The 11,628-nt window shown below is 42.1% G+C and overlaps 1 pseudogene across 1 annotated transcript in view; it reads right to left on the minus strand.

Moving 5' to 3' along the window:
• Positions 1-11,628, minus strand: part of LOC311320997 (neural-cadherin-like) — a 182,722-nt pseudogene that overhangs the window by 111,013 nt on the left and 60,081 nt on the right. Inside the window, exon 7 of the transcript in view lies at positions 11,555-11,628. This exon is cut by the window's right edge and continues 69 nt beyond it. The product of the transcript in view is annotated as a neural-cadherin-like (transcript). The remainder of the gene's footprint in view (positions 1-11,554) is intronic.

Below are 11,628 nucleotides of genomic sequence, written 5' to 3' on the forward strand. Positions count from 1 at the left end.
GTTTATTTTAGGGACACTGCACATTAATCAATAGTAAAACTATAAATGAGCCAGATTTAGCCCCAACGGCTAATTTCCACCTGCTGTCCCTCACCAGATGTTTAAAAGACAACCTGTCAAAAACAACAACATAGGAGATACAATAGATTCATACATTACATTGCATTAAAAACAGAATGACTCTAAAGACAATACCAGACAGAGCAACAAGCAGGACACACAGGTAACACTGGACATTTACAACATTAGTGTACTGTACTTGGCCTCTTTAAACCGGTTCTTGTCCCCACTCTTCCATGCTTCCTCTTTCTCCAGCCTTAGTTTCCTGAGTTAAGATGTTGTTGTCTTTTGTATGTTTTTCTGAATGTTGTTTCAGCTCTATTGGAGAGGGTGTCACCTTTGACCTACAGAGTGACGCATGTCTCCTTATTTGGGCATTCTTTTTGGGGGTGTTCCCCAGGATAAATGAGCAACTGACACGTGCAGAAGCGCTAAATGGACTCCATATTCTATTGTTCCCATTCCCCTTTCCACGAAAATGAGTTTGTAAAATAATAGGAAATAAATCAACGTGCATTGAAAATAATCGACTCTGAAGTTCTTCCCTGCAAAGTGATGCCGAAACCTGGGAGCAAATCCAACGGAATATGAACAGGATTGCGCTGGATTGTGAATTTGATTGAAGCTGCTGGGAAAAAGTCACAGATAAGTCATGTCTGAAAGTGTTGCACGATTGAAAAAGAAAAGGGGTCATAAGAAGTTCAACAACTAAACTGCTAATGATGAGGAACTTTTGAAAGAGGATCCAAATCTTAATGAATTAGAAGAATATATGGAGCAGTTGACGATGAAGTTTAATAGATTATGACAGAGACATTGAAGCAGAGATCAAAGAAGATGAATTGGATGATGAAATTAATTACGCTTTAAAATATATGGACTACATACAGTAAGATCACAAAAAACAAGGATCAGACGCGCAACACGCATAGGCATGAATGGGCACTTAAGTAGGCCTGGAAGCCTTTCCAGTCAGAGGAACAATGTACAAAGAACCAATACCGTCAAACTTCCCAAATTAGTCATTCAGAAGTTTTCTGGGGAGATAACAGTATGTGAATGGCAAGGGTTTTGGAGTCAATATGAAACGGCTATCCTTGTTAATGAAAGTTTGAGCAATACAGATAAATCTAGTTACTTGAAGTAATTTCTAACGCAGCGAGCGCAGGCCCAGGTCTTGCGTTGTCTAATGATAATTATGATAGAGCAATTGAAATACTCAAAAGACGATTTGGCCGCAAGGGCCTGTTGATAAATGCACTTATGAATAAGTTGCTCAGTATGACTCCAGTAAGAAAGGCCACTGATGTAGGCTCGTTGCACAACTTATATGATGAATGTGAAGTTCAAGTGCGCAGCCTTGATGCAATGGCCGCTGTACCCGACTCTTATGGAAGTCTGTTATGTCCCATCTAGTTAAAAATGATCCCTGAGGAAGTTGCTCTTGAGTTTACTCGACAAGAAGCTGACAATGTACTCAAAGCACAGGAGTTGATGCAATTTTTGAAATTAGAGGTGGAATGTAGAGAAAGAACTGCAAATCTCACCTAAAAGAAAGAAGTTTATCAGCACGAGGAGAGAAATGCTGGTCGTGACAAGGAGCGCGAGAAAGAGCGCAGAATGAGAAGGCCCTACTCTGACACCACGGCCTCAGAATGAGAAGGTCCTACTCTGACACCACGGCCTCAGTATGAGAAGGTCCTACTCTGACACCACGGCCTCAGGATGAGAAGGCCCTACTCTGACACCACGGCCTCAGGATGAGAAGGCCCTACTCTGACATCACGGCCTCAGGATGAGAAGGCCCTACTCTGACACCACGGCCTCAGGATGAGAAGGCCCTACTCTGACACCACGGCCTCAGGATGAGAAGGCCCTACTCTGACACCACGGCCTCAGGATGAGAAGGCCCTACTCTGGCACCACGGCCTCAGGATGAGAAGACCCTACTCTGGCACCACGGCCTCAGGATGAGAAGACCCTACTCTGGCACCACGGCCTCAGGATGAGAAGACCCTACTCTGGCACCACGGCCTCAGGATGAGAAGGCCCTACTCTGGCACCACGGCCTCAGCTGCAGCCTTCCATACTTGGAGTCCAAAAGATAATAATGACTGCCTGTGTTGTGGAAAAGCTGACCATAAATCATTTGAATGCAACAAATTACCCGTGGGTGTTAGGAGAGAAAGACTCAAAGGATTAGGCAGGTGTTGTGTATGTCTAGGCCCCAGACACATTGCGTGTAATTGTAGGGTGAATCATGCAGAAAAAGACATTATAAAACTGTTAGTACCCAACAGTCAAAATTGGCACAAGAGAACACAAGTAATGACCCAGACACTGTAGTGACAGTTTTTCCAGGTAATTCGAAAGGCAACACTGTCTTGTTACAAACTGCTGAAGTCTGGATAGATGGCACTAAAAAAAGCCAAATAGCCAAGTGTTTATTAGTTGGGGGGAGTCAACATAGATTTATCCTATTACAGTCTGAATGTCATTCTGAATATGTATTTGAATATAAGGAAGGTAGGATGGTAGGAATACAATGCTACCACAGTAGTTGTTGGAGGTGTTGGTATGGATGTTGAGGTGAATGCTACTACTGTTGTTATAAAAAGGATGCCTGTTGAGAGGATTACCCTAAATTAACAGATCATCACTGCAAAGGGGTAAGGGTTAACAGTAGTATTAGGGTTAACAGTAACCTTACTGTTAGAGTTAGGGTATATAACAACTACTGCCAGTACTATTATAACTACTGTACATATAACTACTATAAATTCAATTTCTATTACTAGAATAGCTACATAACTTAGCACTACCAATAATAATAAATATAACTAAATATTAATAAACGACTATAAACTATACTATAAATAGCCTACCACAGTAAGTACTACTGGTACTAAAGTAGAAGAAGGATTATAAAATTCAAGTAGTGTGACAGCACAAACAGGGTTAGAATTCAAGTAGACTAATGAGGGTGCTGATGCAAGTTAACCTAAGAACTATGATGCCTATAACAGGATATTGAATAGATTTTCGATGACAAGCCACCAACATCTTTTTAGCAGCTCAAGAACACAGCTAGCTCAAGAATGTGAACTGTCACCATAGCAACCACAGCACAGCAGCAGCTCTACAGCACCAAAGCACAGAACACACAGAATTCGCTGACTCACTCGCCATACTGTACGTTTCAATGGGGAGCGCAGTTGCCGAACAAATCGTCATACAGCGAAAACTATGTCACACAGCTTAGATACTTACATTTTACGAATCAGCACAGTTGTGTGAACATTTCAATATATAATATGTGTATAAGCTGTTAAAACTGTAGGCAAAGTGACAAGTTAGAAAAAGAATAAAAATGCAAAATTAACAGCTCAAAAGTTAGAGTGCGGTGCCATACGTTTCAATGGGGAGCGCAGTTGCTGAACAAATCATCACACAGTGGAAACTATAAGTCAGACAGCTTAGATACTTACATTGTACGAATCAGCACAGTTGTGTGAACATTTCAATATATAATATTGAAAAGCTCAAAAGTTAGAGTGCGGCACCATATGCTTCAATGGGGAGCGCAGCTGCTGAACAAATCGTCATACAGCGAAAACTATAAGTCACACAGCTTAGATACTTACATTGTACGAATCAGCACAGTTGTGTGAATGTTTTGATGGTTTTGATGTATAATATGTGTGTGAGCTTTCAAAACTGTAGGAGTGCCAGCAGTTTACAAAATGTGTGAATATTTTCAAAGCAACAGCTGCCACCACTCTAAAAACATAATGATACTGAACATTCTACCAGCACTTTCAATGGCACAAAAATTACTATTAAAAGTTAAATTACTAAAAAACTATAAAAAATATCAAAAATCTGAATTGATTCGGGAAACAGCTAAACATCATGAACATTTTAAAGTTTGAATGACTTTTCTAGCACAAAGTATGAAGAAGTAGTTGAAGGCCAAAAAAACGGGGAGAATAATAATAATAAAGAAAGAAATAGTGGGAATATCACAAGTTGGGCTAGATTCTACAAGCTAGCCCACCTAATAAAGCTACACACATTCAGCTCTGTAAATCATAAAAGAGTAACTGCAAGAAAGGTCAAAGCAAGCCTGAGAAACTTAAGAACAAATGAAGCTGTTGAGGTGGAATTATTGGAACAACAAACGGTATGCTCTTTCAACATGAAAATGGCCAGTGAAAAAATAAGACGCTCTCTTGAAGAAAAAGGTCTACAGGTCGCTGATACTCCTGTGAGAGGCATGGAAACGGAAAGGATTTTATTTGGAGGAGATCATTCTTGGAATATCAGTATGAACAGAGAGACTTGATAATGGAGTAGTAGCTGTGGAGAGCAAATTTGGATGGCTGATTCAAGCGTGTCCATCCCTGTCATGAACGTTACTACGGAACCAGTGGATGTGGGAGTCCTTCACCTGAGCGTTGGAGACTGACTTCAGTGCTGTCCAAAACTGGTTCTTCCACAACAAACTTCTTTTAAGCAAAAATAAGTCCTGCTGTTTGCTTTTTGGGACTAAACATAAACTTCGGTCATGTTATAACCTTAGTCTTAATTTTTTTGATGGGACAACACTTGAGAAAGTTGAGGTTTTTAAATACCGTGGTATTTGGCTCGACCCGGAACTTTCTTTTAAGTCTCACATCGATTCTATTGTAAAGAAAATAAACTACAGCCTTTGCACACTTTATCTGTCAATAAACCGCTTCACACTTCAGGTCAGGAAAATAATTATTACTCAGTTAGTACTCCCCATCCTTGATTATGCAGATATAGTTTATCAGAATACATCTAAATCTCACTTACGTCCGCTTATTGTAGTCTACAACAGTCTGTGTAGATTTATCCTTAGATGCCCATACCGCACTCATTATTGTTTTATGTACGACTCCCTCAATTGGCTCTCTTTAAACTCCAGAAAGCACTATCACTGGCTGCAATTTATTTTCAAATGTATATTTTTCAACTTTCCCATCTATCTAAAGCAATGCTGCCTACTCCCTCAGACATGCTCAGTTCCCCTCCTTCATTGTTCCCCGCATCTCTAAAGAAGATGGACGCCGAGCCTTGAAACATAAATATAAAGCCCCATTGGACTGGAATCTGCCAAACCTTCGTTCCAGCTCTTCATTGCATATCTTTAGGTCATTATGATTTGCTCATCTCAAGACAACCTGTGCCTGTTTTTGATATTTGATGTTGGTTTTTGATTTTGGGGTGTGGGTATGCTGGGGCAGTGTATGAGTGTAGGAATGTATGACTGTACTGTGTATCTGTGCTTTCTACTCTTCTGTTTATATGTTGTATACTTCTTTTTGCTGTTGTTATGCTTTTTTGTTTTGTTTTGTATTTTGGTTGTTACTGTTGTTCTGTATCTATGTTTCAAGGACCCCCTCGAAAACGAGATGACTCATCACAAGGGGTTTTATCCTTTCAATAAAGTTCAATAAAAGAAGGGCAAACCCTGCCCAACCAGCTGCACAGGTTCTGGGAGACTGAATCACCGAGGATCATGGGAACCCAACAGAGCCCAGAGACAGATGCTGTTTGGAAGTTCGAACATTCGGTAAAGTAGCACCAAGGTCGATATGAAGTTAGTTCACCTTGGAGGGATGATCATTTAAAACTGAATACAAATTACTGTACAGCACGGAATTGATTGAACGGTCTAGTCAGAAGGTTCCAGAATAATGACCAGTTGTATAATCAATATAGTCAAGTGTTTCAGGAATATCTAGCAGAGGGAATTATTGAAGAGGTGATTAATGTTGAAACAGAAAATCAAGTATATCATCTGCCACATCATCCAGTGATAAAGGAAAGTAAAACTACTACGAAGCTACGAGTTGCATTCGATTCTTTCATGAGAAAGAAAGACACTCTCTGAATGAATGTCTATTAACTTGAGTTGCTATGATAGCTGATATAATGACAGCTTTCTTACCAATTAGCCTAAATGAGAGAGATAGAGATGTGCTGAGATTTTTATGGCTGAGAGAGAAACCTGCCCCCCTTGAAGATTTTAAAGTGGTGATCATAAGAATGATGCGCATTCCATTTGACGCATCAGCCAGTCCCTTTCTGTTGGCTGCGACTATTAGACAGGGCCGGCCCGAGGCATAGGCGAAATAGGCGGTCGCCTAGGGCGCCAAATGGCCAAGGGGCGCCTGGCCAAGGAGCACCAAAAAAAAAAAAAAAAAATTATTTTTTATTTTTATTAAAATAATTTCATTCCGTAATCCCTACTGTCTCTATTACGCTTCGCAATGCGGTGCGGCGCCTCGGCCCAGCGCCGGGCGCCTCCCCCGTTAACAAATCGCGCAGCAGCACACCCCCCCCCGCCCAACCCCCGTCAACAAATCGCGCAGCAGCACCCCCCCCGTCCCCCGTCAACAAATCGCGCAACAACACCCCCCCCCCCCCCCCCCCCCCCCGTCAGCAAAACGAAACTGAAGGTGTTCCATAATCTCGCCTAGAGCTGCTGAAATGCTAGGGCCGGCCCTGCTATTAGACATCACCTCCAAAAATATGAACCATTCCAGAAGAACTTATATTTAAATCTTAAAAGTTGTACAGGGATTTTCGATTCTCAAAAGCGTTCACCCGCTACAGCCAATCAAATTTGGCGTCCAAGCTGCCAAACAGGAAGTGTGGTCATATCTCAGGACCGTTTTGATGTATCATAACCACATTAGGCACACTCATCGGGGACAGTCTCGTGACCCCTGTCACCAAGTCTATGTCGACACCTTAAAACCACAACAGGCCTATGCTCTATGTAAGCACAACTAGCGATTCATCAAGACAGATTGATGAAAACAACCGTTTCGCGGCAGAAAATAGATTTAACTGCATTCTAAGTGCCCCGACCACCGCCATTACATGGATATACTGGCTCGCGCTGGATTTTACATTTCTTCTACAGGTCTCCGAACTACACCAAAGTGATCTCGGTGAGTCAAACGTCTTATAATATGTCGTAAATAAGGTCCAGGTTGTCAAAAACGAGCATTGTCCTTTAATTGAACATTTGCAAAACAAAAAAGACAGTAAATGAGGTGTGCTTCAGGCTGCTACTCTTGATCCCATTGGGCTTTTATCTCCATTCACTATTCGAGTCAAATGTATTTTTCAGGAGATGTGGGAGAGAGGGATTGCATGGGATCAAGATCTCCCTGAAGGTCTAGGGGAAGCATGGCATCAGTTGTGTTCAGAAATTGCCCACTTGAAAAACCTTTCTATTAATCACCGTGATGATGTTGATCTGAACTGTGATGAATCAGGTGCAAATTCAACAGATGAGCGTGAGATTCATGTGTTTACGGATGTCAGTGAAAAGGCCTACTGCGCCACAGCATATATGTGCTACGTAAAACCAAATGGACAATGTACAACAAGTTTAGCCGCTTCTAAAACTAAAGTTGCCCGACTGAAGAAAATGACACTCCCGAGACTGGAATTAACGGAAGCACTGATCGGAGCTAGGCTTGGAAAATCTATCATGAGAAATCTGAATTTGGGACACCATGAAATGCATTTTTGAACTGACTCAATGATAACGTTCCATTGGATTAGGAGCAGCTGTAAACTGTGGAAACTGTTTGTGGAGAACAGAGTCAGTGAAATTCAGAGCTTACCTGAAAACTGGAATCACTGCCCTGGAAAAGAACTGTGTACAAAGGAGATACAGCGAGCAGAACGTTACTGGATAAAGCTGACTCAAGATATCAGTTTCTCAAAGGAAATGGACAACTTGTTGAAAAATACAGGAGTGGACAGACAGTCAAAGATCATTACCTTGAGGCCATTCTTGGATGAATGTGGGCTTCTACCTGTAGGAGGGAGATTACAGGAAACAAACTGGTCTTACACCCAGACGCATCCATATATTTTACCAAGTAATGATCCGTTTTCAGAACTTTTGATCAGAAGAGCACACAAAAGCGTGATGCACTCAATCAACTTAGAGAAACGTATTGGATACTGAGAAGTAGACGGATGACCAAGAGATGTGTCCAGCGTTGTTTGATCTGTAAACGAGCCCGAGTAAAGTAGTGGGGGGATTGTGGGAGCGCTTGGTGAGATGGTCAAGATGTGCCTACGGAAGGTTCTGGGGAGGTGTTACCTTGGATTTGAGGAGCTTCAAACACTGATCTGTGAAGCGGAGGCTGTGATAAATTGTCGCCCCCTTACCCATCTTCATACAGCAGTGAACCCTCACCTCTCACACCTGCTCATTCCATAACTGGAGAAAGGATCACTCCTCTTCCTTCCTACCCTGTCCGCCATTCCAGGTTAGATCAAACGAATGCCAGCCAGATCAACAAGAGATGGCAGTATCGTCAGAGGTTGATTAACCATTTTTGGAATCGATGGAAGGAATATTTGATGGAACTTTGTTCTGCACGCTGTGTGAGTAGTACCCTGAACCAATCTGTACCATTTAAAGTTGGAGATGTATTGATCCACAAAGACAAACAACCAAAGCATATGTGGAAATTGGGGCGGATTGAGGAAACATTTGTGGGGAGAGACAGTGAAATTAGGTCATGTGCTGTCAGACTGCTGTCTCGTTAAATTCTCAGGAGACCCGTGCAACTACTCTACCAGTTGGAAGTGGATGAACATGGACTCTGAAGAGGACAAGTTCATTGGGCCAGAGTGTGTTGTGTCTTTTGGATGTTTTTCTGAATGTTGTTTCAGCTCTATTGGAGGGGGCGTCACCTATGACCTACTGTACAGAGTGACGCACGTCTCCTTATTTAGGTGTACCTCGCAGAGTTGGGGTGTGCCCAAGGGGTGTTCCCCAGGATAAATGAGCGACTGACACGTGCAGAAGCGCTAAATGGACTCCATATTCTATTGTTCCCATTCCCCTTTCCCCGAAAATGAGTTGGTAAAATAATAGGAAATAAATCAACGTGCATTGAAAATAATCGACTGAAGTTCTTCCCTGCATCTTACAGATGTGAACCAGGGCTTGTCGTTGTTGTAACTTATCCTGGAGCGGGTTGGAACGCACTTGCTCTCGGAGTAGCTGACCAATGACGTCACAGACAGCGACAGCGTTACGAAAGCTGGACACAGTGTATCATGTATCACGTGTCATTGGTACACTTTCATTTATAAAGCCATCTTGAAACAACTTCCGTCTTACCTTTATTCCTGCATTAACCTGCAGGAAAAAAGTTCTTACTAGCTACGGTCTCAAAACGGCATCCTGCTGATTGTACCTAAAACAAGGACAGAGTTTGACAAGAAAGCTTTCCAGGTGTCTGCCTCTTTGGCCTGGAATGAACTCCAATGTCCTTTGAATCTGCAGGAGCGAGCCCCTGCAAGAGTTTTTTAAAACCAGGCTAAAAATTATGGATTAACTGGATTAATTATAAAATGGTCTGCAAATGTTTTGATCCATAATAGGAAATATAACCCTGCTGTTTTAATGTGGAATAAGTTGTCCTTTCTATTAAAGGATAAGGACACTGAATGTCATGTTCAGCCCTATTCCTGGCTTCCCTGGCAGGTATCTAACTAGTACAGGTTAAAATAGTTCTGTTTTGTGCAGTACAGAGTTCTGTGTCAATAACGTCGGCGCGCGCACCCTGGCTCGTTGCTAGCTATGGGCACACTCAAAGAACTCTAAAAAGTATGATATACGTGGAGTTCAGGAATTACATGGTTTATGCTTACCAAGCTCTGGAGTCATCCTGTAAACACCATAGGCCCTTTCGCCTCTGCATTTCGAAACAACAGTAACTTGTAAACAGTACTAATTTCATCGAATATACAACAGCCATCCCTTCACGCTGTAAACCTCCGTGAAATTCATCCGAATCCGAATGACCACGTATATCATGCTTTCGACTTGAAGTCGGAAGTTTACATACACTTACGTTGAAGTCATTAAACCTCATTGTTTAGCCACTTCGCAGATTTCATGTTAACAAAGAACAATAAAAGGGCTGGGGACCTACATGTATACTGCATATACACAGACTAACAAGACACAGGTGGAATCCAGTCAATCAATCAGTGGAACAGGTCCTCTCAATCAGAGCTGGTTGTAGTCCTAGGGTCTGTATTTTGGGCGGGGATGCCAACAGCGACGTCTCTGATTGGTGGAGCTCGCTATTGCCATGTAATGAGACATCACTGTTGCCCAACAGGATTGTGGGTAGTGTATTTTTCTGCATCGACAGAAATAGTTTACAGGGGACAGAATTTAGAATACTGTCAAAAATCTAAATTTTTTTTGATAAAATGTCACTACATTTACAGTACCATGTCATGAAAATGTCATTTTTTTCATGAACATTGGGTATTGAGCGAGAATTTGCAGAAGCTGCATACAGTTACTGTTTTCAGCAAAACATTTTGATGCACTGAGGGCTCAATTTTTGTGTAAGCTGATGGACTTCATAATTCCTGCCATCTCAAAGCATACAGTATAGACATTTCTGCTGATTTGGGCCTACATTTGGGTGGTAGTTAGCACATACGGCTTGCTGTAGTTAGCCTGGTAAATCACCATCAGGACTATTGGCCCACAATGCCCGTTCAGGACTTTTGGCATAGGACTTACACATATGTAAGTTTTGTGATTTTTCATGCATGGGAAGTCAGACTTCCTAGGAAGATTTAGAGGAATATTGGTGAATATGCTGTAAGAGGAGGGGAGAGAACAGAGCTGCACGGCCCCTAATGAATATGGGTCATTTGACCCAGGCTGTGCATTAAAAGGGGTTTGCATACTGCAGCTTATGCATTAAAGGGTTAGCAATATGCTGACTGCACCCGTGTGCGGTGCTACACTGACATCTCTGACCGCCAACCACAGTCCTCTTGGCTGGGCTGAATTATCTTGTTTGACAAATCAAACTTCATTTTATCACCAAAATAGGTGAGCTGTGAAACGTCTTCTCTGATATCTCTCAAGATGATCGAGCTCCGGGTAAATCGTTAAATCTATTGGCTAGGAACATTTACAGAGCACTTAACATGGGCTAAACAATGCTAATGGTTATGAGAGAAGTGAAGAGGAGAGGAGAGGGTGATGAGAGGAGTGTAGAGCAGAATAGAGCAGAGTAGAGCAGAATAAAGCAGAATAGAGCAGATCAGAGGGTTCTGGATGTGTAGAGGGTGGAGATGGTGAGCTCCGATAGGGCAGCTGTTGTGAAATTGAATTGAAAGGGTTGGTTGACAAAATGTCAGTGTGGCTGATGAATGTTCCGCTGGTCTCGGATCAGAGGGTAAATAAAAAAGATAAAGTGTACTGCTGAGGATACCAAGCAGATGGAAGAGAGCAGGAACCATAATCTCCACAAGAGTCGGAAGAATAAAACACTAGGATAAAATGCACTCTTTTCTTTTTACCAACATCCCAGTATCATATAGCAGTCATATTGCTGAACTATCCCATACTGACCTGGAATAACAGCATTCAACACCTAAGAACTATTACCTTTCTGGCTATCAATGACGAAGTTGCCCTCCTCGTTGCCTGCTGTAATGGCGTAGACAATTCCATCACCATCG

The sequence above is a fragment of the Borostomias antarcticus genome, assembly GCF_949987555.1.
Source record: "Borostomias antarcticus genome assembly, chromosome: 18".
In the NCBI taxonomy this organism is placed as follows: domain Eukaryota; kingdom Metazoa; phylum Chordata; class Actinopteri; order Stomiiformes; family Stomiidae; genus Borostomias; species Borostomias antarcticus.